We start from the raw sequence: 25527 nt of genomic DNA on the forward strand, positions 1-25527 counted from the left end.
TAATACAACCGCTCTGGAAATTTGTCTGGCGATACCTCAGAAAATTGGATATAGTACTACCTGAAGACCCAGCTATTCCACTTCTGGGCATATACCCCAGAGACACTTTAATACACAACAAAGATATATGCACCACAATGTTCATAGCGGCTCTATTTATAATAGCCAGAAGCTGGAAGGAACCCAGATGTCCTTCAGAAGATGAATGGATACAAAAATTGTGGTACATATACACAATGGAATACTACTCAGCCACCAGAAACAATGACTTAACCAAATTCTTAAGAAAATGGCTGCATCTAGAGAAGATCATCCTGAGTGAGATAACCCAGTCACAAAAGAACAGACATAATATGCAGTCACTGATAGTGGGATGCTAACCCCAGAGGCTTGCACTCCCCCAGAAACAACTCACAGACTGTATGAAGTCCAAGAAATAAAGAAAACAAAAAATATACATATATTCACAAAACAAGAAGACTTTGACTATTTCCATGTTGCGTTTTGTTTTGCATGTACTTTACGGTTATTGCAACTAGTACGTTTTCAATGCATACTGTCAAGCCCTTGAAAAAAATCAAGTACCGACTAAAAAACATATTCACATGGTTTTATGTAAAATTTATTTTAATGTCTGAAAAAACAGTACTGACAAAAATGTATAATTTAAGCAAAAAATGTTTAAAATCTGTACATTTATCTTTGTTTTGCAAAATAAAGTCGTTTAAAAAAATCTTTATTTTAAAAAACAAAGAAAATGTACAAATTTTCAGCATTTTTGCATAAAAGTATATGAATTACATTTTAAGGTTGTAATTAAGTATTTGTAGATATACAAATACATATACAAACACATAGGTATATATGTAAGAATAATATAAGAAAAGAGGCTATGAATTTGAGGGGATAGGGGAGAAACTGGGAGGGGCTGCAGGGAGTAAAGGGGGTTGTGAAACAGTACTATTTCAATTAAAATATATCCTTTTTTTTCTTGAACTTCACAGTCTGTGAGTTGATTCTGGGGTGTTCAGAGCTTTCTGGGGTTAGTATCCAATTATCAGTGACTGCATATCATCTCTGTTATTTTGTGACTGGGCTATCCACTCAGAATGATATTCTCTAGATGTATCCATTTTATTAAGAATGTCTCTAAGTCATTGTAACTGATAGCTGAGTAATATTCCATTGTGTAAATGTACCAAAATTTTTGTATGATTCATCTACTAAAGGACATCTGGGTTCTTTCCAGCTTCTGCCTATTATAAATAGATCTGCAATGAACATGGTGGTGCATATAACTTTGTTGTATGTTGGAGCGTCTCAGGGGTAAATGCCCAGAAATGGAATAACTTCAGGTAGTACTATGTCCATTTTTCTGAGGAACCACCAGACTGATTTCTAGAGTGGTTGTATCAGTTTACAACCCTACCAACAGTGGAGAAGTGTTCCTCATTCTCCACATCCTAGCCACCATCTGTTATCATCTGAGTTTTGGATCTTGGCCAATCTGACTGAAATGACGTGGAATCTCTGGGTTGTTTTGATTTGTATTTCCCTAATGGCTAAGGATGTTGAGCACTTCCTTAGATGTTTCTCAGCCATTCGATATTCTTTGATTGAGAACTTTTTGTTAAGTCTGTACCCCGTTTTTAATAGGGTTGTTTGATTCTCTGGTGTCTAGCTTTCTGAGTTCTTTGTATACCTTGGATATTAGGCCTCTATCTGATGTGGGGCTGGTAAAGATCTTTTCCCACTCTGTTGGGTACCGTTTTGTTTTCCTGACAGTGTCTTTAGCCTTACAGAAACTTTGCAATCTCATTAAGTTCCATTTGTCAATCTTTGACCTTAGAGCTCCAGCCACAGGTATTCTCCTCAGAAAATTTACTCCTGTACCTACGTGTTCTAAGGTTTTCCCTATTTCTCATTTAATAGTTTCAGTGTACCCGGTTTAATGTGGAGATCTTTGATCCACTTACACTTGAGGTTTCTACAAGGAGATAAGACAGGGTCTATTTTCATTCTTTTGCATGCTGAGTGCCAGTCGAACCAGCACCATTTGTTGATAGGCTGTCCCTTCTCCATTGACTGTTTACAGGTCCTTTGTCAAAAATCAGGTGACCATATACTTGAGGGCTCATTTCAGAATCTTCTATTCTATCCCATTGATCCACCTGCCTATTTCTGTGCCAGTACCATGCAGTTTTTAGCAAATTGCCTTGTAATACAGCTTGAGGTCATGGATAGTGATTCCCGCAGATGTTTTTTTGTTGTTGAAGATGGATTTCGCTATTCTAGGTCTTTTGTTATTCCAGATGAAATTGCAAATTGCTCTTTACAACTCTATGAAGAACTGGATTGGAATTTTGATGGAGATTCCATTGGATATGTAGATTGCTTTTGGTAAGATGGCCATTTTTAAAATGTTGATCCTTCCAATCCATGAGCATGGGAGATCTTTTCATTTTCTCAGATCTTCCACGATTTTTTTCGTCAGAGGTTTGAAGTTCATGTCATACAGGCCTTTCACTTGCTTAGTTAGAGTCACACCAAGGTATTTCATAGTTTTTGTGACTATTGTGAAGGGTATCTTTTCCCTAATTTCTTTCTCCACATGTTTGTCCTTTGAATATAGGAAGGCTACTGATTTTTTTTTTTTTAGTTAATTTTATATCCAGTCACTTTGCTGAACTTGTTTATCATTGTAGGAGTTCTCTACTGTAAGTTGTGCATTTGCTTAAGTACACTACCATGTCATCTGCAAAGAGTGATGTTTTTACTGCTTCCTTTCCAATTTGTATCCCTTTGATTTTCTTTTGCTGTCTAATTGCTCTGGCCAGGACTTCCAGTACTATGTTGAATAGGTAGGGGGATAGTGGGCAGCATTGTAGAGTCCCTGATTTTAGTGGGATTGCTTCAAGTTTCCCACCATGAAGTTTAATGTTGGTTGTTGGTTTGCTGTATATTGCTTTTATTATATTTAGGTATGGGCCTTGGATTCCTGTTCTTTCATATTCTTTTAACATGAAGTGGTGTTGAATTTTGTCAAATGCTTTCTCAGCATCTAGTGAGATGACCATGTGAATATTTTCTTTGAGTTTGTTTTTATGGTGGATTTCATTGTTGGATTTCTGTACATTTAACCATCCCTGCATCCCAGGAATGAAGTCAACTTGATCATGGTGAATGATCGTTTTGATATGTTCTTGTATTCCGTTTGTAAGGATTTTGTTGGGTATTTTTGTATCAATGTTCATAAGTGAATTTGGAATGAAATTTTCCTTCTTTGTAGGGTCTTTGTTTTGTTTAGGAATGAGGGTTATTGTAGCCTCACAAAATGAGTTCCGTAGTGTTCCATCTGATTCTGTTTTCTGGAATAATTTGGAGAGTATTGCTTTTATGTCCTCAATAAATGTGTGATAAAATTCTTCACTGAAACCATATGGACCTGGGCTTTTTTTTTTTTTTTTTTTTTTTTTTTTTTTTTTTTTTTTTTTTTTTTTTTTTTTGTTTAGGAGGCTTTTGATGACTGCTTCTATTTCTTTAATTGTTATGGGATTATTTAGATGGATTACCTTGTCCTGGTTTAACTTTGATATTTTGTATCTCTCTAGGAATTCATCCATTTCCTCCCAATTTTCCATCTTTGTTGAGTATGGGTTTTTGTAGTAGGATCTGATGATTTCTTGAATTTTCATTTTCATTCATTATTTCTACAATTTTCTTTTCTGATTTTGTTAATTTGGATACTTTCTCTTTGCCCTCTAGTTACTCTGGCTAAGGGTTTATCAATCTTGTTAATTTTCTCAAAGAACCAGCTCTTGGTTTTTTTGATTCTTTCAATGGTTCTTTTTGTTTCTATTTGGTCTATTTCTGCCCTAAGTTTGATTATTTCTTGCTGTCTACTCCTCTTGGGTGTATCTGCTTCCTTTTGTTCTAGAGCTTTCAACTGTGCTGTCAAGTTGCTGGTGTATGCTCTCTCCAGTTTCTTTTTGCAAGCACTCAGAGCTATGAGTTTTCCTCTCAGTACTGTTTTCATTGCATCCCATAGGTTTGGGTATGTTGTATTTTCATTTTCATTGAATTCTAGAAAATCCTTAATTTCTTTCTTTATTTCTTCTTGACCCTGGTATCATTTAATAGAGCATTGTTTAGTTTCCATGTGAATGTGGGCATTTTGTTGTTATTAAAGACCTGCCGTAGAGCATGGTGAACTAAAAGTTGCATGGGAGTTTTCAATATTCATATATCGATTGAGGCTTGTTCTGTGTCCAATTATGTGATCAATTTTTGAGAAGGTGCCATGAGTTGCTGAGAAGAAGTTGTATTCTTTTGTTTTAGGATAATATGTTCTGTAGATATCTACTAATTCCAGTTGGTTCATAGTCTCTGCTAGTTTTGCAGTGTCCTTGTTCAGTTTATCTTTCCATGATCTGTCAATTGGTGAGAGTGGGGTATTAAAGTCTCCCACTATTATTGTGTGGGGTGAAATGTATTTTTGAGCTTTAGTAAGGTTTCTTTTATGAATATTGGTGCTTTTGTATTTGGAGCATATATGTTAGAAATTGAGAGTTCCTCCTGAAAGATTTCTCCTGTAATAAGTTAAGTGTCCTTCCTTAAGTTTTTTGATTACTTTCGTTTGAAAAACTACTTTTTTCGATATTAGAATGGCCACTCCAGCTTGCTTCTTGGGGCCATTTGCTTGGAAGGTTTTTTCGCAACCTCTTACTCTGAGATAGTGTCTGTATTTGTCTCTGAGATGAGTTTCCTGTATGCAGCAAAATGCTGGGTTTTGTTTATATATCCAATCTGATAGGCTATATCTTTTTATTGGGGAGTTGAGTCCATTTATGTTAATAGATATCAAGGAATAGTGGTTGCTGTTTCCTGGTATTGCTGCTTTGGTAGGTTGAATTGTGACTTTGTGTCTTTCTTCTTTTTGTTTTTTTACTTAGAAGTTTTCTTGTTTTTATTATTAGGTGGTTCACTTCATTGTATTGGGTTTTCCACCTATAATTCGTTGTAGTGCTGTGTTTGTGGTCATATATTGTGTGAATTAAGTTTTGCCTTGGAATAACTTTGTCTTGCCATCTATGGTGATTGCTTGTTTTGCTGGGTATAGCAGCTTGGGCTGGCACTTATGCTCTCCTAGGGTTTGCATGATGTCTGTCCAGGCTCTTCTAGCTTTCATAATCTCTGTTGAGAAATCTGTTGTGATTCTGATCAGTCTGCCTTTATATGTTATATGACATTTTTCCCTTATTGCTCTTAGTATTCTTTCTTTGCTTTGGACACTTGATGTTTTGACTATTATGTGTTGGGAGGAATTTCTTTTCTGGTCCAAACTATTTGGAGTTCTGAAGGATTCTTTTATGCTTGTGGTAATCTCATCCTTAAGGGTAGGAAGTTTTCTTCCAGGATTTTGTTGAAGATATTTACTGTACCTCTTAGTTGATATTCTTTGCCCTCTCCTATTCCTATTAATCTTAGATTTAGTCTTCTCATTGTGTCCTGGATCTACTCGATATTTTGGGTTAGTAGCTTTTTGGTTTTTGCATTTTCTCTGGTTGTTTTCTATGCTTTCAGTGTTGTCTTCGGCCCCCGAGATTCTCTCTTCCATCTCTTGTAGTCTGTTGGAAATGCTTGCATCTGTGACTCCTGATTTCTTTTTTTAGGATTTCTACCTCTAGTGTTGTCTCTTTTAGTGTTTTCTTTATTGTGTCCATTTCTGTTTTAAATTCCTACTTCCATTCCTTCATCTCTTTGGTTCTGTTTTCTTCTAGTTCTTTGAGTTCTTTGAGTGTTTTTCTTGTTTCTTCTTTAAAAGCTTCTAATACTTTATGCTTTTCCTCCCGTTCTTGTTTAAGGATCTCTATCATCATCTTGTGGTAGAATTTCGGGTGTGAGTCTTCTTTTTCTGGAGTGTTTGGCATTCTGCTGTTTGTTTTGATGTGAGAGCAGGATTCTAGTTTTGCCAGGATGTCTTGGTTTCCCTGGGGTACGTTCTTTCCCTTTCCTCTTGCCATCTTGTTGTCAGTGATTGGTTCTTACCTTTCCCTTGTACCTGGCCTGTGTCCCTGGATCTCCTCTGTTCCTGGTGGTGGATGGTCTGAGCACCTGTTGTACACTCCAAAAGCTGCTGGCTTGAAACAGAGGGCCCAATGCAGGTTTCCTGGGTCCCAGGATCAAGCCGGGCAGGTGTGCACTTTCTGCATGCTCTGCTGAGTTCTCTCTGCCCCCTGGCTAGTCTGAAACCGTTCTCACCCCATTCTTGCCAGCCCTGTGTCTCTGGGTCTCCGATCATCCTTAAATTTCTGTTTTGATTGATCAAATTTTAGGAACAATTTTTAACAGATGTGAAAGAAAAACAGAATTGGAATGATTAATAGTGGAAATAAGCATACATTTTCTTACAAAAACATAACTGGCTTAATCAAATAATTAACCTTTGAGTAGCAATCAAAATTATGGTTGACAAGTTTTATCACAAAATAACAATTAATTGTCATAATCAGGTCAATGTTATTTTATTAACTGTATTTTAGCAGATACTTTACTTTGATTTTGAAAGAACATCTCTGCAGTATTCACAAGCATTGTAAAAAAAGGTCTATTTTATTATCAAGCTCTTAAAGCAACTCATAAGTAACTTGACATCTTACAGGGAGCAATTCTTGCCTTAGGTAGGAAACTTGAATGTTTGTTTGGCTTTCATGCACCATGAAGGGGAAAGGTTGCTCTCTGAGCAAAGTAGATAATGATGTTTATACTAAAATTATAAAGAGTTATTATTTTTCTTTGAAAAACTGCCTCGAATCTTTTCTAAAGATTAAAGCAGTAGTTCAAAGCACATTTAAATTATCTATGATTTCTGGATAGAGGAACTTGTTTTACAAAATCTGTTTCTTGACTTATAATTCTCTCTCTCTCTCTCTCTCTCTCTCTCTCTCTCTCTCTCTCTCTCTCTGTGTGTGTGTGTGTGTGTGTGTGTACTCAAATGTACAAATGTAATGAACTAAGTATGTTTAGTATGGCTTTTGCTTTATATGATTTCACGATTTATCGTTTTCTAAGAGATAACCATTTAGGAAGTTTATCACTTCAGAGAGGCTAATTCTCCCATGTTCAGGAGCCATGCCATGATTGTAATTTTTTGTTTTGTGATAGGATCCTGTAATGTGTTCCCTTCCATTGTATTCTGTCTATAGACATTGTCTTTTGTTTTTTAATGGTCTTCAATTTTAATAAAGCAAGGTTTCTTTGATAAATAGTGAGAACTATACATCTCTGTGTGTATAAGGATATGTTTTAGAGAGTACTTATCAGGTTTACTGGTCTAGTAAATTTGGGGTAGTTGCTTCTTCTCAAAAATCCACAATCTCACTAACTCGTGGAAGTTTGAATGAGTTTCTAGTGTCAAAGATGATTCCATTCCTAATTAGTTGGCTTTGGGGTCAATTAGACAGTTATTGGATTCTGCCAAGATATGAGTGGCACCATTGGACCTTGGGGATACCTTGCCATGATTGTCATTGTTAAAGTCCAATGGCATCAAGATGAAATATAGTGTTGAAATTTTCCCTTTCCTGGCAGCTTACATAGTACTTCAGGGTTCATTGAGAGCTAAACTGTAGTTGGAGGCTTTAGTATTAGATTGGGCTCTAGCAATCTAAGCATTGTATCCAGTGTGTATGGTGTCTTGAACAAAAGTGATACATGTATTCTCAACTTTTGAGAGGCAACTAAGAGTAGCAGTGATGAAGTTTATCAATTTAAACACAAAACTCATTTATAAGCACTCTCACAGCACTATTTAGAATGAAATTTGCCCAAACATCTGATTGTTTTGTGGCTTTGCCACTTTGTGAAGCATCAACACTTTCATCAGCAAAATAATGTTGCAAACCATCATTTGATTTCAAACTAAAACAAGAACTGTTGCCATTCTTATATCAGGAATTCCACAGATTCCTTTTGGAAATTCCTGTAACCAAAATTACAAATAAGCAAGCCCAGCATTTATGAGGTCTTCTTTGTAGCCTCTACAGTCCATCTTATGATACCTGGAGCTACCGGGCATCACCAGCAGGGCCTGCACCCCCCCAAAGACTTGTTGCCAGGGAGGACAAGCAGCTCTATCATCAGCCCTATAGTTTTGCTCTCATCAGAACACCAGTTCTATCTGCAATTCCAGAGGCCTGCTGCCATCAGGAAATTTTAGACATACCAACCCCAGGAATAATCAGAGTGATAATGACCAGTATAAAAATTAAATCACTAAACACCAGGACAATATGGCACAACCCAAGCACAGCCATTCTAATATATTATGCCATGAATATCCTAACACACGTAAGCATAAGAAAAATGACCTTAAGTCTAATCCTATTAACATGATAGAAGCCTATAAAGAAATGGAAGAGAGAATCTCAGGCACAGGAGATACAAGAGAAGAAATTGATCAAAGAAAATGTTAAATTTTAAGTTTCTAACACAAATATCCAGTAAATTTGAGACACTATATAACGATTCTATTGAAGAATAATAGTAGAATAAGGTAAAGATTCCTAGTCCAAAGTACCAAAAAATATCTTCAAGTAGAGCATAGAAAAAATATCCCTAATCTAAAGAAAAAAGATGCCTAAAAATGTACAAAAAACCATATAGAACAGCAAATATGTTGGACAAGGAAAAAAATCCTCTGACCACATAAAAATCAAAACAATAAATGTACTGAAGAAATAAAGATTATTAAGAGGTTCAAGGGGGAAAAGGCCACATAACCTATAAATGCAGAATTATATGTGACTTCTCAAGAGAGTCTGTAAAAGCCAGAGGGCCCTGGACAGATCATTTGCAGACCATAAAACACTACAGATGTCAGCCCAGACTACTAAATCCAGCAAAACTTTCAATAATCACAGATAGAGGAAATAATATATTCTTTGAAAAATTTAAAACCACATCTTTTAACCACTGAATCCTACACAAGGAAAACTGTATACAAGGAAGGTAACTATATCTAAGAAACTACTACATAAAAGAAATACATATTTTCACAACAGGAATTCAAAAGGAAAAAATATGCATACACACACTCGCACACAACACAACACCAGCACTAAAATAACAGAAATTAACAATCATTGGGCATTAATACTTTTCTCCATTGGTGGATTCAACTTCCCAATAAAAACACAGGCAAACAGAATGCATACATGAACAGGACCCATAATTTTACTTCATAAGCATCTCAGTAAAAAATTAAATAAACAATACCTCATAATAAAATCTGAAACAAAGCTTTCCAAGCAAATCTATGCAATGAAGAAGCTGGAGTAGCCATTCTATTATAAAATAAATTATGAACAAAAAGTAATCAAACTAGATTGGGAAGCATACTTCATACTCATCAAAGGAAAAATCCAACAAGCTGACATCTTGATTGTGAACATCAGTGACCCAAATGCAAAGGCACACACATTTATAATGAAGATATTACTAAAACTTAAATCACACACTAAACTACACTCATTAATGTTGGATGAACTGAAAAGCTTCCACAAGGCAATGGATCTCTCAGTAGGAGAAAATGGCAGCCTACATCCTGAGAAAAAAATCTTCATGAACCAGAAAAAAAAAAAGAAAGAAAGAAAAAAAAGAAAAGAAAAGAAGAAAAAAGTAGCATAAAAATGGGGTATAAAGCTAAACAGAATTTTCAACAAATAAATCTTGAATGTCCTCGAAACACTTAAAGAAATGTTCACTGTCCTAATGTCCATAATCATCAAGGAAATACAAATCAGTAAGATTCTGAGATTCCACCTTACAGCAATCAGAAAGGCTGAGTTAAAGAACTCAAGGAAATACACATGCTGGAGAGGATGTGAAGCAATGGGAATACCCTCCATTGCTGGTAGGAGTGAAATCTTGTACAGCCACTTTAGAAAATCAATTTAGCAGTTTCTCAGGAATTGGAAATAGTTCTATCTCAAGACCCATTTATACCACTCCTACACATATAACCATAAGTTACTCTACCATACTACAAGGATGCTCACACAACTATGTTCAGAGGCTTTATTCATAATAGCCATAAACTCAAATCAACCCAAATGTCCCTCCACTGAAGAATAGATAAAGATAAGTTGGTTCATTTGTACAATGCAATACTCCTTAGCCATTAAAATCAACATCATGAAATTTTCAGGCAACTGAATGGGCCTGGAATATATCATTCTGAGTGAGGTAACTCAAATCTAAAATGAAATGCACAGTGTGTACTCTCTATAAAGTGAATGCCAATCAAAAAGTACATGATTTCCACACTCTCACCCAAAAACCCTAAGAAGCTAAATAACAAGGAGGACCCAGAAGATACATTGAATCTCAGTCAGAAGGAGAAATAAAATAATCATTGGAGGTGGACAGAGGGAAGTACATGGGTAGAAAGGAGAGGGAAAGGATTGGACCAACTGGGCAGAAAGGGCCAGGAAAGTGAAAAGAAATCAGCTGGCCTCAGGGATGGGATACCTCTAAGAAGTGCCAGAGACCTGAGATGGGAAAAGCTACAGGGCATCTAGGAGGATGACTCTAGCTAAGACTCAGGCAGTGAGAGAGATATGGAGCTGATGTAACAGCCTCTTATATCCAGGCAGGACTCCCACTTTAGGGAAAAGGACACCAACCCACCCACAAAACTTTTGACCCAAAACTTGTCCTGCCTACAAGAATCTTAGGGACAAAGATAAAGCAGAGAATGACTGAGGCACTGTGGGCCTTGAGAAGAAGTCTGATAAAGTCCAGCTAAGGCTAGAAAGAAGTCCTGGAGACTCTTAAGGGATAATAGGAGCTTTGCCTACATTCAGCACCAAGCCCCTGTCAGGCAGCTGTAGCTACCCATCCCCCCAAAGAATTTTGAGGCTGTCACATAGGGACAATGCTGCCAAGCCTTTCCACATGTAGATAGGGCATCCCTAATATCTCAGACAGAGCCAATAGGAAGCACCTACTGCCAGACCTCAAAAATTGTGTACAAGATCCTGTCCAGAAGGTATAAAGGTGCATGTGAAAATTACTCTGTCATCTGACAGTGTCTGTCATAAAGGGTGTAAAACCACAAGGAAAGAAATCTGCTCTCCCAAAGGTTTTGCCACCAGAGTCCTGCACTGGCTAGTCAGCCTTCTGCTAGCTTAGCCCAGCCCAGCTCAGCTCAAGGCAGTGTAGACAGTGAGAACAATAACAGCAACAGAAGCAGCAGCAGTAAGAGGTGGAAGCAAGTTCCCATCCCTGTTCATGCCCTCCTTTCCCCTTAGATTGAACCCTCCCCCATACCCTGCCAGGGATCTCTGCAGAGTCTCCAGTACACAGGCCTACAAATGAGGGAACAGCCAACCAATGATTGGCCCAAATTAGATCCATTTCATGGGCAAGAACTAATCCCTAACACTACTAATGATACTCTGTTATGCTTGTAGACAGAAGCCTAGGATAACTGGCCTCTGAGAGGCTCCACCCAGCAGCTAACTAACTGAAACAAATGCAGAGACCCTCATCCAAATATTAGATGGTTGGGAGTCTTATGGAAGACTTAGGGAAACGGTTGAGTGAGCAGAAGAAGATAGGAACTCCATAAGAAGGTCAACAGAGTCAACTAAACTAGAGCCTTGGTAGTTACCAGAAACTGAACAACCAACCAAACAACATACATGGATTGGAGTTAGTCCCCTAACCATGTGTGGCAGATGTGCAGCTTTATCTTCTTGATAATAACTGGAGCAGATAATAATCTGTAACTCCACTGCCTGCATTTGGATGCACATCCCCTAGCTGATTGAGCCTCAGTAGGAGAGGATGTGCTTAGTTCTGCTGCTATTGAATGTAACATGGTTGGCAGGGTGATGCCTAAGGGCTGATTTCCCTTCTCTAAGGCAAGGAGGAGCAGAAAGATTTGAGGGGGTGGGGATGGGAGGAAAAGAGGGAGGGTGTCTGTGATTCAGAGGTAAAGTGAATGGAGCGATGAAAAATGTTTATTAAAAGCCTTTTACCTTATAAACATGCTCTGAGATGCATTTAGATTTTAAAAATTGATAAGCATTCTCTTTATAAAACCTGGCTAAGTTAATGATAGGTCCTACTATGTTATTGGGTATTGCAACTTTTTACATTTGTGTGTATGTCTCTCTCTCTCTCTCTCTCTCTCTCTCTCTATCTCTCTCTCTCTCTCTCTCTCTCTCTCTCTCTCTCTCTGTGTGTGTGTGTGTGTGTGTGTGTGTGTGTAGGACGGCAAGAGAGGACAAAGGAGGAAGGAAGGGAGAGGGAGAGAAATCAGGAGGTGGGGGTAAATGGAGAAAGTGCACTGAGGATGGGTTGGGTGCACAAGAAAAAGCTGACCAAACCATCAGAGTGAAACCTGGAAAAGCCATTGCCGATACTGCCAGCCTACTTCAAGGCAGTGTTTTTAGGATAATGCCTTACTTTGTAAAAGACATCCTTTCCTCCAATGTTCTTAATTTGTTTCTAGAATAGGGACATTCACACTATGGTATTACAAGGTGAAGGAAAGAGGAGATAATTGTAAATTAGGCAGACATTCAATTATCTTGAATAAACATTAATTACTTTTACATTCTTTAAAATGGGTTATTTCTAAGTTTCTGTCAAACAGCAGATTTTTTTCAAGGACCCTAAAAATAGGCTTTATCATGTGGCAATTTTAAATGTCTTGCCCTTACATCATCATGTTCCTGATTAAACTTAAAAGAACCATAAAGTAAAATGCATTCTGGCCTACCACACCAGAATCTTAGAAGAGAGGCCCAAACCTATTCCATAAACTACTTAATAGAATTAGAAGCCCAAACAACCCAATGGGTTAGATGAATGACAGCGCTTCTCTGGTCAGGAGTCTGTTTTTCTGTGTTCTCTGGAGGGATATTTTTACCTTGAATAAATCTTGGCTATCTGTTGTAAGTACATACTTTGTATCCCATAATTCTTTGGCCAAAGGACAGACCAAGATAATACTTTAAGTGACATCAGATGACACTCTTTTAGTTAAAAAAATCTAAGAATTTCTGAATGTTTGTCTCATCTAAAGACATCTTTATCATATCATCTGAGCCAGTATTAAAGTGTCATAGGCAAGACATGAAACAAACCATCTTGGTGTTATAAAAGTATGAATCAATTGTGCTGTCTCCTGCATATTTGGAAGCTTCTTGCATCCTTCATTTTAACACCTGTGCTGTAAAGATGTTTGATTTGTACAATAAGATGTCTGGGACTTAATTTATGCAAATTAGTATTAAGTTATTATTATTACTATTTATGTGAATAAATCTTTCTCTTCCAAACAAACTCTCTGGTATGCAATCAACAGTTTCCCATTGTCTTCATTCTAGATGCTATATGATAATTAGTGAGTATGATTAGTAATTGTAATCAAATGATCAGTGAATTTTAGGAGTGCCTAGACAAGTTTCAAATAGGACCAAAAAAAAAAAAAACAAATAAAAATTAATCGTTGGAATTATGGAATTATTGCAACCTCATGAATTAAAAATTAAATATAAGCTTAAAACACTTAGCATATACCTGTGAATAGCAAGACAAAATTGTTGTTGTTCAAGTCACTATTTTATCTTTCTCTAAGTAGAACTGACTGAACACAAAGTAGGAATAAGAATCTGGTCTGGTGGTTGTTTCGTTGTGTCGAAGGCACCCTTATAGAAGCACAGGGAGGGGAAAGGGATAGGGAATTTTTTTACAGGAGACCGGGAGAGGGGATAACATTTAAAATGTAAGTAAAATATATCCAAAAAAGAAAAAGAATAAAAAAAGAATCTGGTCTGTCTGTACTTAAGATCATGTAAACCCAAACCCATGTTCCAATTTATTGATCAGAGAATTACAACTTAGATGGCTTTGAATGGGGAAGACACCAAAGGGTAATGTTATGTGAACAAGAATGCATCCTCAAAATGATACTGATGCACTTTACTGAGGATGTTTTAGGTAATGAATACCAAATGAAATTTCCTTTAAAAAAAAAAAAAAACAACTTTATTTTACAAAACAAAGATAAATGTACAGATTTTAAACATTTTTTGCTTAAAATTATACATTTTTGTCAGTACTTTTTTCAGATTTTAACATAATTTTTACATAAAACTATATGAATATATTTTTAGTCAGTACTTGATTTTTTTAAAGGTTTGATAGTATGCCTTGAAAACTTAATAGTTACAGTGAGCATAAAGTACCTTTTTTAAGCAATGAAATATTTCTTCTTATATCAAAATATCAGAGAGGCACTGCAGCATGGTATCATGGGGGAGATTTCTTAGGATGGTGATGAGTAAGAACTCTTCAGACTGACCTTTTGCTAAGTTGATGATATACTCATTAGCAGCAATGCTGCTGATTGTACTCAATGAAGGATAGCATCCTGCTGTTAATATAATTTCCAGGTTCTTTTTTTTTAATGGTACAATTATTTTAAAGTTACTTTTTAAGAAACATTAGGATTTAAATATTTTTAAATTGTATTTAATTTTTTTATACTTCAGACTTTATTCCCTCCTGTCCACCCTCTGACTCTTCCACATCCCATACCCCATACCCCCAGCACCCCGACTCCATGAGGATGAGATTTTACCATGTTTTGATAAACTTTCACCATGTCCCTAAAACCTAGTAACAGTTTGTTTTTAATTTTCTTATTAGATATGGGATGAGACTGATAAACAGGTTAATGATAGTCCAGTTTTGCTTAACACAGGTTAAGGAGAGTTAGTGATTAAAATTTAAATCAGAAATATCTTTATTCTTAAAATTATCAGTCAATTTGACATTTAATTTTCCCCCTGAAAACATTTAGTGTTTATCTTCCAGTTTAGGTAATTTTTTCCTAATTGAATTGAATACTGCTTTTTCAAGAGTCTTGCCATTAAACAATATTTTCTGAAAAGAAGTAGCCTCTTGTGGGAAAAACAGGGACTTTGAAATCTGGCAGAACTCTGTTTGAATTTTGACTTTGCGACTTGACGAGATATGTGACCTTGTGCATGTGATAGTCTCTCCAGGAACTGATTTAGCTTTTTAATCTGATTAAGGCATAAATGGAAAATTAGATAATGTATATAAATCACATAGTTCGTGATAACTGGTGCTGAAGCTTAGGCTCTTTAACTGAGGTGTCACATGATTTACTGAGGGGACACAGAGGATTCAGCTCCTCTCCCGGAGCCTCTCACCTTGACTTGTGGGGACTTTAAATAATCTGTAAGTTATGTGATTTAATTTTCATGCTGGAAGCTCTGTGTGAATGTTTACGGCTTCTGAGACACAATTGTTTGTCTAGGACACTTTCAATTGTATAGACAATTGTTGTTTAAGAAAACATTAAACACAAGCCTTAAAGGGAACATGAATACCACGCACAAAAGAACATTGGGGCCATCCTAAAAGACTTCGGAGAGATAAAGACTAATAGATGATCAGCTATCTACGAAACAGCCAAAAGCACATACTGTTCCATAATAAAAACATAATATCTTATTTCTTATTTTGGTACATTTGCCATGATCATAGATCAGTCTCCAAACACATTCAATAACACACACACACACACACACACACACACACACACACACACACAATCACATGCTTTACCAGAGTCAATGAGTACCCAATCACATGATAGAACATTGATGACTGAAAATCTGTTTAATTTCCATCAATTTTTTACAACAGTAGGGAGTTGTTGTCAATTGGAGGACGAGCTGAGACTATGCTGCTAGAGAATACAAATTTTTCTGTCAAGCATTTGAGAAAGATGGAATGTTTCACAACTTATGATATAAAAACTCTTCAAAATTTCTCAGAAATAGTGGGGTTCAGAGTTTTACAATCTTTTATAAGAGAACAGGAAAGTCCAGGAAATGTTGTTGTTTAAGTTTTCTAGTAATTGAGTTCCTTATATTAAGAATTGTATATTGTCATCAATATGTTTTAAAATATATTTCATCTGGATATACATAAAGCTGGTTGTGTGTGTGTAAACACATACACACACACACACACACACACACACACACACACACACACATATATATATATATATATATATATATATATACACACACATATATATCTTACATAGTAAATTCCTCATTTGACTCCTAGGTAGTGAGAGCTATATTTAAATATTAGATACTTCTTAGGAAAATATGTGCAGTTGAACAAAAACTATTTCAAGAATTTAACATTTTTTTCCAAAGTCCTTATCTGAAGACCTAAGGCACATACATACACTCAAGCACATCAGATAAATTATCTTTTTTTAATTTTATTATTTTTTTAAACTTAATATTTATTTTTTGTAAACTTTATTTTACAAAACAAAGATAAAAGGAAAAAATTTTAAACATTTTTGCATAAATGTATTCAAATACATTTTTGTCAGTGCTTGGCTATTTTTTTTTTTAAGGTTTGATACTCTGCATTAAGGTCTTACTAGTTACAATGAGCAAAAAGTACATGTAAAACAGGATGTAACCCGAAATTAGTCAACATTTTCTTGGTAAGGATTGAGCATAATGTCTTTTTTTGTTTGTTTGTTTGTTTTGTTTTGTTTTGTTTTGTTTTCTTGAACTTCACACAGTCTGTGAGTTGTTTCTGGGGCAGTCCGAGCCTCTGGGGTTAGCATCCCACTATCAGTGACTGCATATTATGTCAATTCTTTTGTGACTGGGTTATCTCACTCAGGATGATATTCTCTAGACGCAACCATTTTCTTAAGAATTTGGTTAATGGGGATTGCATTGAATCTGTAGATTGCTTTTGGTAGGATGGCCATTTTTAAAATGTTGATCCTTCCAATCCATGAGAATGGGAGATCTTTCCACCCTCATGTACATGGTCACCTGATTTTTGACAAAGGAGCTGTAAACATTCAATGGAAAAAGGACAGCCTATTCAACAAATGGTGTTGGTCCAACTGGCACTCAGCATGCAGAAGAATGAAAATAGACCCTTTCTTATCTCCTTGTACAACGCTCAAGTGTAAATGGATCAAAGAATTTAACATTTTTTAAACTATCTCTAAAGGTCTAACATTCAGTTGTCATTCGGCTATGCATTCAAATAATTCACTAGTAATTTTAGATGCAGTTTCTAGTTTTGGCAACCACTGTAGTTGGTTGGTTTGAGGTTTCTTGAATTCTAATTCTATATACTGGCTTCTCAACTTGTGGTATCCTCTGATGACCAAATACCTATGTATACCAATTGATTATATGTGAACCTTGTTCTCCAATTTAACTAGCCAATGAAAGGCTAGAGACTGTGATTAGACAGTTGGAGGAGAAAAGTACAACTTGAATTTTGGATGAGGAAGTTTGAAATATAGGGAGAAGGAAAACAAAGAAGACAGGTGGAGGGAGCTGCTTTGACAACAGATGGACCATGTGTATGTGGCCAGGAGAAACAGAAAGGGGCTTTATACCTGTGTGTGTGGGAGGGAGTGTTATAATATTTTCTAACTTGCTCAATCTGAGCTTATGACTTATTAATAAAATACCTGTGTTGTGTGCCTTTTATACAGGCTAGTTAGAACTATGAATTATTTTACAATGATAATTAGTTTCCACCATTTAAATGGGAATCAGAGGAAAGCCTTGATATTTCTGTGTGCCTTGGCCTGGGATATGGGGATAAGCACTTTTAAAGAGAATATATGATCAGGCATTGGGGGAGGGGCAAGACTGAGGCTGAGAGGGCCAGCAGAAAAAAAAAGGGAGCAGGCAACCTTGGGAGGTACGAGGTGGTGGACCCTCTAGAATGTACTAGAGACCTGGGAGATGTGAGAATCTTAGGAGTCAAAGGGAAGGGACCTTCGATGAAATATCCTATAGTAGGGAGAGGGGACTTGCAGAAGAATCCACCTTCGGCAGGACCTCAAGTGTAGGGATAGGGTTGCCATCTGAACAGTCAAAAACTCTGACCCCAAATTGTTCCTTCATAAAAGAACTGCAGGGACAAAAATAAAAAGAGCTTGAGGAAAAGGAGATCCAGGGAAAGGCTTAAATCCAGCTCAAGGAGAAGCTCCAAGGCCTTACACTATTACTGATGTTATGATGTGTTCACAAAAGGGACCTATCCAAAAGACTGAACAATCAGCTGAAAGAGTCAGATGCACATATTTACACCCAATCAATGGACAGAGGCTGGTGACTCTCTGGTTAAATTACTAAAAAGCTGGAAAAAGCTGAGAAGAAGGGCAACCCTGTAAGAGGACCAGCAGTATCAACTAACCTTGACCCTCAAGACCTCTCAGACACTGAGCCACCAACCAGGCAGCATACATTAGTTGATATGAGGCCTCCAACACATATATAGCAGAAAACTGCCTGGTCTGGCCTCAGTCAGAGAAAATTCACCTAACCCTCAAGAAACTGGAGGCCCCAGGGAGTGGGGAGTTCTGGTGGGGTGAGGGTGAGCAGGTTTGGACATCCTAGTAGAGAAGGGGAGGTTATATGAGATGTAGAACCATCAAGAGGGTGGACCAGGAAGGATATAAAATCTGGGCTGTAAAAGAAAAAGAATTAAAAAATTATGGTAATATAAAAAGAGAGAGAAAGTACAGCTACTTAAAATAATTTTCTTATTTAACTTTGAATAATCACATTTATTTTTTAATTGTATTTATTTTTGATGTTTTCTGTTTAAGCAGAATTTCATCACTTTTCCTCCTCCCTTTCTTCCTTACAGCCCCTCCCAGCTACTCTCTTCATGTCCTTCACTCTCAAGTTAGTAGCATGTTTTTCTTAGATTATTAATATAACATGTATCTCAAAAAGAATCATATTCAGAATATAGCCTCCCCTTAGCCATTATTATTTCTAAAATTATTTTTATACTAACACCCAAAAGAAAAAGAGGAAACATTATCATTAAAGAATGTGCATTGGTGGATAATCAATAGTTTATTTTCTGCTGACCAAAGATTTGTCTTTTTTCTTGCCTCTATGTACAACAAATAAAGTAGCTGTATGTTAAGGTGGGGATACCATTATTAAGATAATTATTATCAACCAACCAAACCGTCCAAAACTCCCATGGATGAAAACACTAACCATTGAGCTCACATTAAGAGACCCATGGCTCCAGGTGCATATGTAGCAGAAGACAGCAGGGTCTGGCATCAATGTGAGAAGAGGCCTCTGGTCCAGCAAGGGCACATTTTCCAAATGTAGGGGAAGCCAAGGCAATGAAGTGGAAAGGGTGATCAGGAGCAAGGGCATCTTTCTAAAGACAAGTTCAGGGGGAGGGGGATGGGAGCAGGGTGGGAGAAGGGGACAACATCTCAGATGTAAATACAGAGAGTATCTATTTCTTTGTAAAAAAGAGGAGATTGTGTATCATTTATTTCAGGTCTACTTATTTATTTGTCATACTTAAATTAATGTATTTAGACATATTTTAGTATGAGCCATAAAAATGAGCAAAATCAGGATTCTGTTTCCTTTTTTTTTTTTTTTTTTTTTTTGCCATGTTTCATTTTGCTCAGTGCTATTTTGCAACTTGGGAAACTTTGGAGTCTTGTATTTAAAACAGTTAAATAAAGACTTAACCACTTACCAGTGACTATGTAAGCAACACATATTGTACTTTCTTCCTTCTCCTCTCCTCCTCTTCCTCTTTCTCTTCCTCCTCCTCTTTCTCTTCCTCCTCCTCTTCCTCTTTCTACTCCACTTCCTCTACTTCTGCTTCTGATTCTATTCCTCCTCCTTCTTCTCCTCCTTATCTTCCTCTGCTTCTTTCTCTTCCTCTTTCTCCTTGTTCTCTTTCTCTTCCTCTTTCTTCTTTTAGAGGGAAAGTTAGAGGGGAAGGAGTTGTTTCTGGTAAGACTGAGAAGTCAGTGTGATCAGGTGCATTGTAGGAAATTACCAAATGATTAATAAAATTATTAACTTGGAAAAATTAAACCTAAAATATTTAAATGATAGAAACATAAGGTGTTAAAAATAAAATGTATAATCAAAATAATATTTTCAACAGAAGAATATTTAAAAATAAAACACGTCTCCTATACGCAGAATTGTAAAAAGTATTACCATGTAGGATGTATATAACATTTTTTATATAACTTTTATTTTAAGCTAGCACAAATAATGTGTGTTTATGATATGTATGGCATCTATCAGGCCCCTTCTGGTGAGACACAGGTTATATATTTATTGTTTGACTCTGCGAAGACACTGAAAGTGTCATGATATGAACATAAACCTGAAGTAGTAACACATGACACATGAAGCAATGTGGCAGTTTTAGCAGAGCTCACTGGAAATGAATGAAAAGGAGCCAAGGGAAGAGAAACTGGTACTCAGTCACCAGCTTGTCTGAAAACAGACCACAGCAAGTCACAAAAAATTTTAAATGTAATATTGTGTATCATGCAGAAAAAACTCAGTTCAGGAGAATGTAGAAGATAATCCTGACAATGCTTATAAGAACATAGACTTATACTTTTTTCCAAAATTTCACTGTACGTTCCTAATCACCCAAGTCACAGTGGAATATTTATTATGGTCACCTTTATAATTTTTGATGGATTTTGTAGAAAAGTCCCATAGAGTTCACTGGTTTATATCACTCAAACAAGTATTAAAATATTGATGCTCAAAATAAGACAAAAATTTAGTAATAAAGATCTTCATTTAGGGAGTAACATATTTGGCACTGGTAGAAAATTTTAATTCTATTAGTAAAATCACAAAGTAACATTTATTTTTGTTCTAGAATCAAAGTGGAAATGACATACTGGGTAAGAAACTTAAAGTTAATTAAATTTAAACATTGCTATTCACAAAGGCTGCAGGATCCCCATAATAACACTATGTCTGGTGAGTGAATTATGTTGGAATAAAGTCTATGTCAGAGAGTAGAATTTAATTGTTGAATGTTCTTTATCTCAAAAGAATTGATTTGCATTTAAATGAGAAATCCTTAAGGTAATGATCTCAGTAGATGTTTTATTATTGATGTAAAAGTATTGAGTGCCTGTTTTAGTGCGTACAGTTATAATGCTGTGGTTGAATGCTGCAGAAATGTTACACAGTTAAATTAATATATAATTTTAATATTATTTTCTCTAATAAATAATAAATTCATTAAAGTCCCTTAGGAAAATAATAGACCGGGCATTCTAAAGGACACAATAATATTGTTTATACTTTAGCTATAATATTTGTTTTAGATTGGATTATTCTATATTTGTCATTTATTAACATTCCCATTATATAAAATACTATGAATAATTGTTTATATTATATATATACCACTTCTATAAATGTGTCTCATATATATTATAATATATATATACATATTAAACAATATATGGTAAAACTATATCAAGATTTCATATAAAATATTAAAGTGTCATTTATTTTAAATTGATAAGAATATAATTTTAAATAACAATAATTATAAAATTTTGATAATCATTTAAGATATTATAAAAAATACAATTGCAATACAATTCATTGAACATCCTCTCATATATTTTTTTATAAATCAATGACAGGTAAGCATTTAGTTGATTAAGTTTCTACTATACCTCATGTCTGACTATTGAAAATAACATACTAATTGTCCAATTTTCCTTTCTTTTGACTTTATTACAAAAGACAAATGGATATCTTTCAATGAAAGAGAGAAGGAACCAGATGAAATTATGATTAGTACAATTAGTTATGTAGATTTTCTCTAGTAGGCTACAAGGACCTGTCTATAATGGTTCTCTCTGTATTGTAATAAGATAATTGGTGCTAGAGTTTACTTGAAGATGATCTGAAGTTATGTTTTCTATACTGATATATGTATGCAAAGGAATGTCTCAGTGCTGATTTATAATTTCTTCCTACAGCCCTAGAATCTTCCTGCAAACCCTTTGTGGAGGTGTTTATTTTCTCATTAAAGTTGCATATGAAATTTATTTTACATATATAGCTGTGTTGAACTATATGGCCAGATGGGTTCAAAATGATCAAGTATATCTGAAAGTTTATATTAAGTCAATACGTGATTGGAAAGGTAAAAATGTAGAAAAAATGGAAGAGGAAAGGGCATTGAGAGGTGATCAAGATGAAGCCAGAGAAAGCAGACCTAGATCCTGGTGGCCATAATTGGTGTTAGGTAGAATTGAAGGTTTTTAAGGGATTCTGTGGTTCTTTTATCTCTTATAGAAGGGCAGTTCGTATCTTTGTCCCTTTAGTGTATATGGGATTTGTGAGTTGAGAATGTAATATATAAACCTGCATGAAAAGCTATCGGGTTTCAGAATTATATTTGTGTCAGGCTGTGGGGTAAAGAAACACCCTGGGGCAGAAGCACGGGGTGGGAAGAGGAAAATGCCTGGGAAGGGAATCTCATACAGTGTAGCACGTAGGCAGGGTTCAAGAGCATGGCTCCAAACTAGAGCAGCATCCACAGAGTAAGACCTCGAGGGCCGATAAAGAGATGGATGACCTTTACATATTTTTAGTATTTACTGCAACAGATATCAATGCTTGCTTATCTGGAGTTCATATATGGTGAACAGTATTATAATTTATGACATATAGAATGTTGTATGCAATTGGAAATTAGTATAATATTCCCTAGAGTTTTGGTACCCCTCTATCATGCTTGCTTTATTTGGATCACTTTATTAATGTAAGTACTGAAAGCAATCAAATATGTAAAAAGGCTTTAGTCTTTTCGCGAATGGTTATTTATTTCAAACAAAATTTTCTAAGAGCAATAATCAAACTTATTTCTTTCTATGTTATAGAGAGATCTTTTTTTTTCAAAAACATGGTTCTTTTAATGTTTTTATTGCATATTTTCTTTATGTATATTTCAAATGTTATCTCCTTTCCCAGGGTGTTCCTTCTGCAAACCTACTAACCTATCCCCTCTCCCCATGCCTCTGTGGCAGTGCTTCCGCACCTACTCACCCATTTCTTCCCACCTTCCACCATAGCATTCCCCTATACTGGGTCATCAAGACTTAACAGGACCAAAGGCTTCTCCTTCCATTAAAGCCCCAAAAGGCTATTCTCTGCTAAATATGTGGCTGAATTGATGGGTCCCTTCATTGTACTCTTTCCTTGGAGGTTTAGTCCTTGGGAGCTTTTTCGGATCTGGTTGGTTGATATTGTTGTCCTTCCTGTTGAGTTGCAAAGCTCTTCAGCTCCTTCAGTCCTTTTTATAACTCTTCCATTGGAGATCCCATTCTCAGTCCATTGTTTGGCTGTGAGTATCTGCCTCTGTCCTCTCAGGAGACAGCTATATCAGGCTTCTGTCATCATGTACTTCTTGGCATCCCCAGCATTGTTTGGGATTGGTGACTGTATATATGATGGATACTCCACTGCAGCAGTCTCTGGGTGGCCTTTCCTTCAGTCTCTGCTCCACACTTTTTCTCTGTGTCTCCTCCTCTGAATATTTTGTCTACCCTTCTAAGAAAGACTGACACATACACATGTTGGTTTTCCTTCTTGAGCTTCATGCGGTCTGTGAATTGTATCTTTGGTATTTTGAGCTTTTGGGATAATATCCATTTACCAGTGAGTGTATACCACATGTGATTTATTTTTGTGATTGGGTTACCTCACTCAGGATGATATTATTTAGTTCCACCCATTTGCTTAAGAATTTTATGAAATCATTGTTTTTAATAGCTGAGTAGTACACCACTGTGCAAATGTACCATATTATCTGTCTCCATTCCTCTGTTGAAGAACATCTGCATTCTTTTCAGCTTCTGGCTATTATAAATAAGGCTCCTATGAATATAGTGGAACATATGTTGTAGAGGAATCTTAACAAGGTTACTCTGGCAAGCAATCATATCCAAAAACCTATCCAGGCTGTGTGATCTGGCTAGAATACAGACATTACTTTAATCCTAGGAGATAGAGGCCAGCAGATGTCTGAGTTCAAGGCTAGCCTGGTATGAACAATTTTTATGTAAATAAAAGCTTATGTCCAAGAATGATTGTATACAACATTAATAACAGCATTCGGGGGATGAAGGCATGAATATTTCTAAGCTCTAATCTATAGTCAGTCAGTTCTATTCAAATCAATCAGTGTTTGTTCAGTTCATGGTTGGGAGTCAGTGCAGTGAATGCAGTGAGTGGAGTTGATTTCTTTGGTAAGTCCATGCAGTTCAGTGCTGGTCAGCAGAGACATTTGAAGACAAAGGATAAGAAAGACCCGGAAGAAAATAAACAATTGCTAGAGGTAGTTTGAGGCCAAGCAGAGCAATTCAATGAAAAGCTGAAAGAAGCCAGATTGAATCTGTCAGTTTGGAGTGTAGTTTGAGACAAAATGGCTGAGTTGAACCAGCCAAAACCAGTATGTAAAGAACTAGAAAGGGTAAGATTACTAAGCCATAAGCCTCCAAGATAACAAATACATCAGGAAAATAAAGTTACATTTACAACTGCCACAGAAAGTGATTGAAGAAGAAAATAGCCCCACCAACACTTCAGAAAGCAGAAGACAACTGATAAACATGTCTCCGAGGCTAAGAGATATCTGACAGAAATCAAGAGAGGAGAAAACTGGCTATGTATATCTCCAGAGGAGCTTCTTTCATTTCGGCTGTACACCCAGAGATACCCAGAAGACTCCAAACAGTCAGGAAGAGCCTGGAGCCCAGAACAAAAAATGACACAAGAGTCTCTGAAACAGCAAATTAAAGTAAGACACCCAAAAGGTAATTCAATTATGTAGTCAGACCTTTCCTACGTAGAGTTCTGAAACTCCATTTTATATCACTTAACACACAGGATGTGAGTTGCAGGGATAAAACTGTTACTTGAAAAGTCATCATATTTTATTTTACATCTATAATATGAGTCTTCTTCAAATATTTTCTTTCCAAAATGTTGAAAACAGCTGTAATAATGAACATTAACTATGATAATATAAGGGTTAAGTGACAAAAGGCAAAGGAAGTAAGATAACAAAGTGTTTAATTGTCAAGCTATGGTACCTAATAAAATTGAGGATCAAGATAGACAGCATATTGAACCTACTCTATTACTACTTAATGAAACCAAATTATCGTGGCCACACTCACTGACTTTCCGAGTTACCCAGAAGCAAATGCCAGAAAAGTATGAAAATTCAAAAAAACTGAACAACTAGTCTGCAATCCTCTTAAATTAAAAGACCTTAAACATTTCAACTAATCAACAGTAATTTATAAAATGAACTCACCCCATCTATATGAGAGAAAAGTTAAAACAGGATTATCTCCTAAGACTAGGAAGGATTAGAAATACATTAAAAGCTGCTGCTCAACTAAAATGACTGGTGTTACCATGAGAAGTTACAATTAATGAGAATCATGTTAGGTCTAAAGTTGTAAATTTTGTGAAATTCAAATTGTTAGGTGAAGGTCAATTTGTTATTTGATGACGGCAGAAGCAATTTGATGACTCTATTATACAATGTACATTAATAGCTTTA

The sequence above is a fragment of the Micromys minutus genome, assembly GCF_963924665.1.
Source record: "Micromys minutus genome assembly, chromosome: 7".
NCBI classification, from domain to species: domain Eukaryota; kingdom Metazoa; phylum Chordata; class Mammalia; order Rodentia; family Muridae; genus Micromys; species Micromys minutus.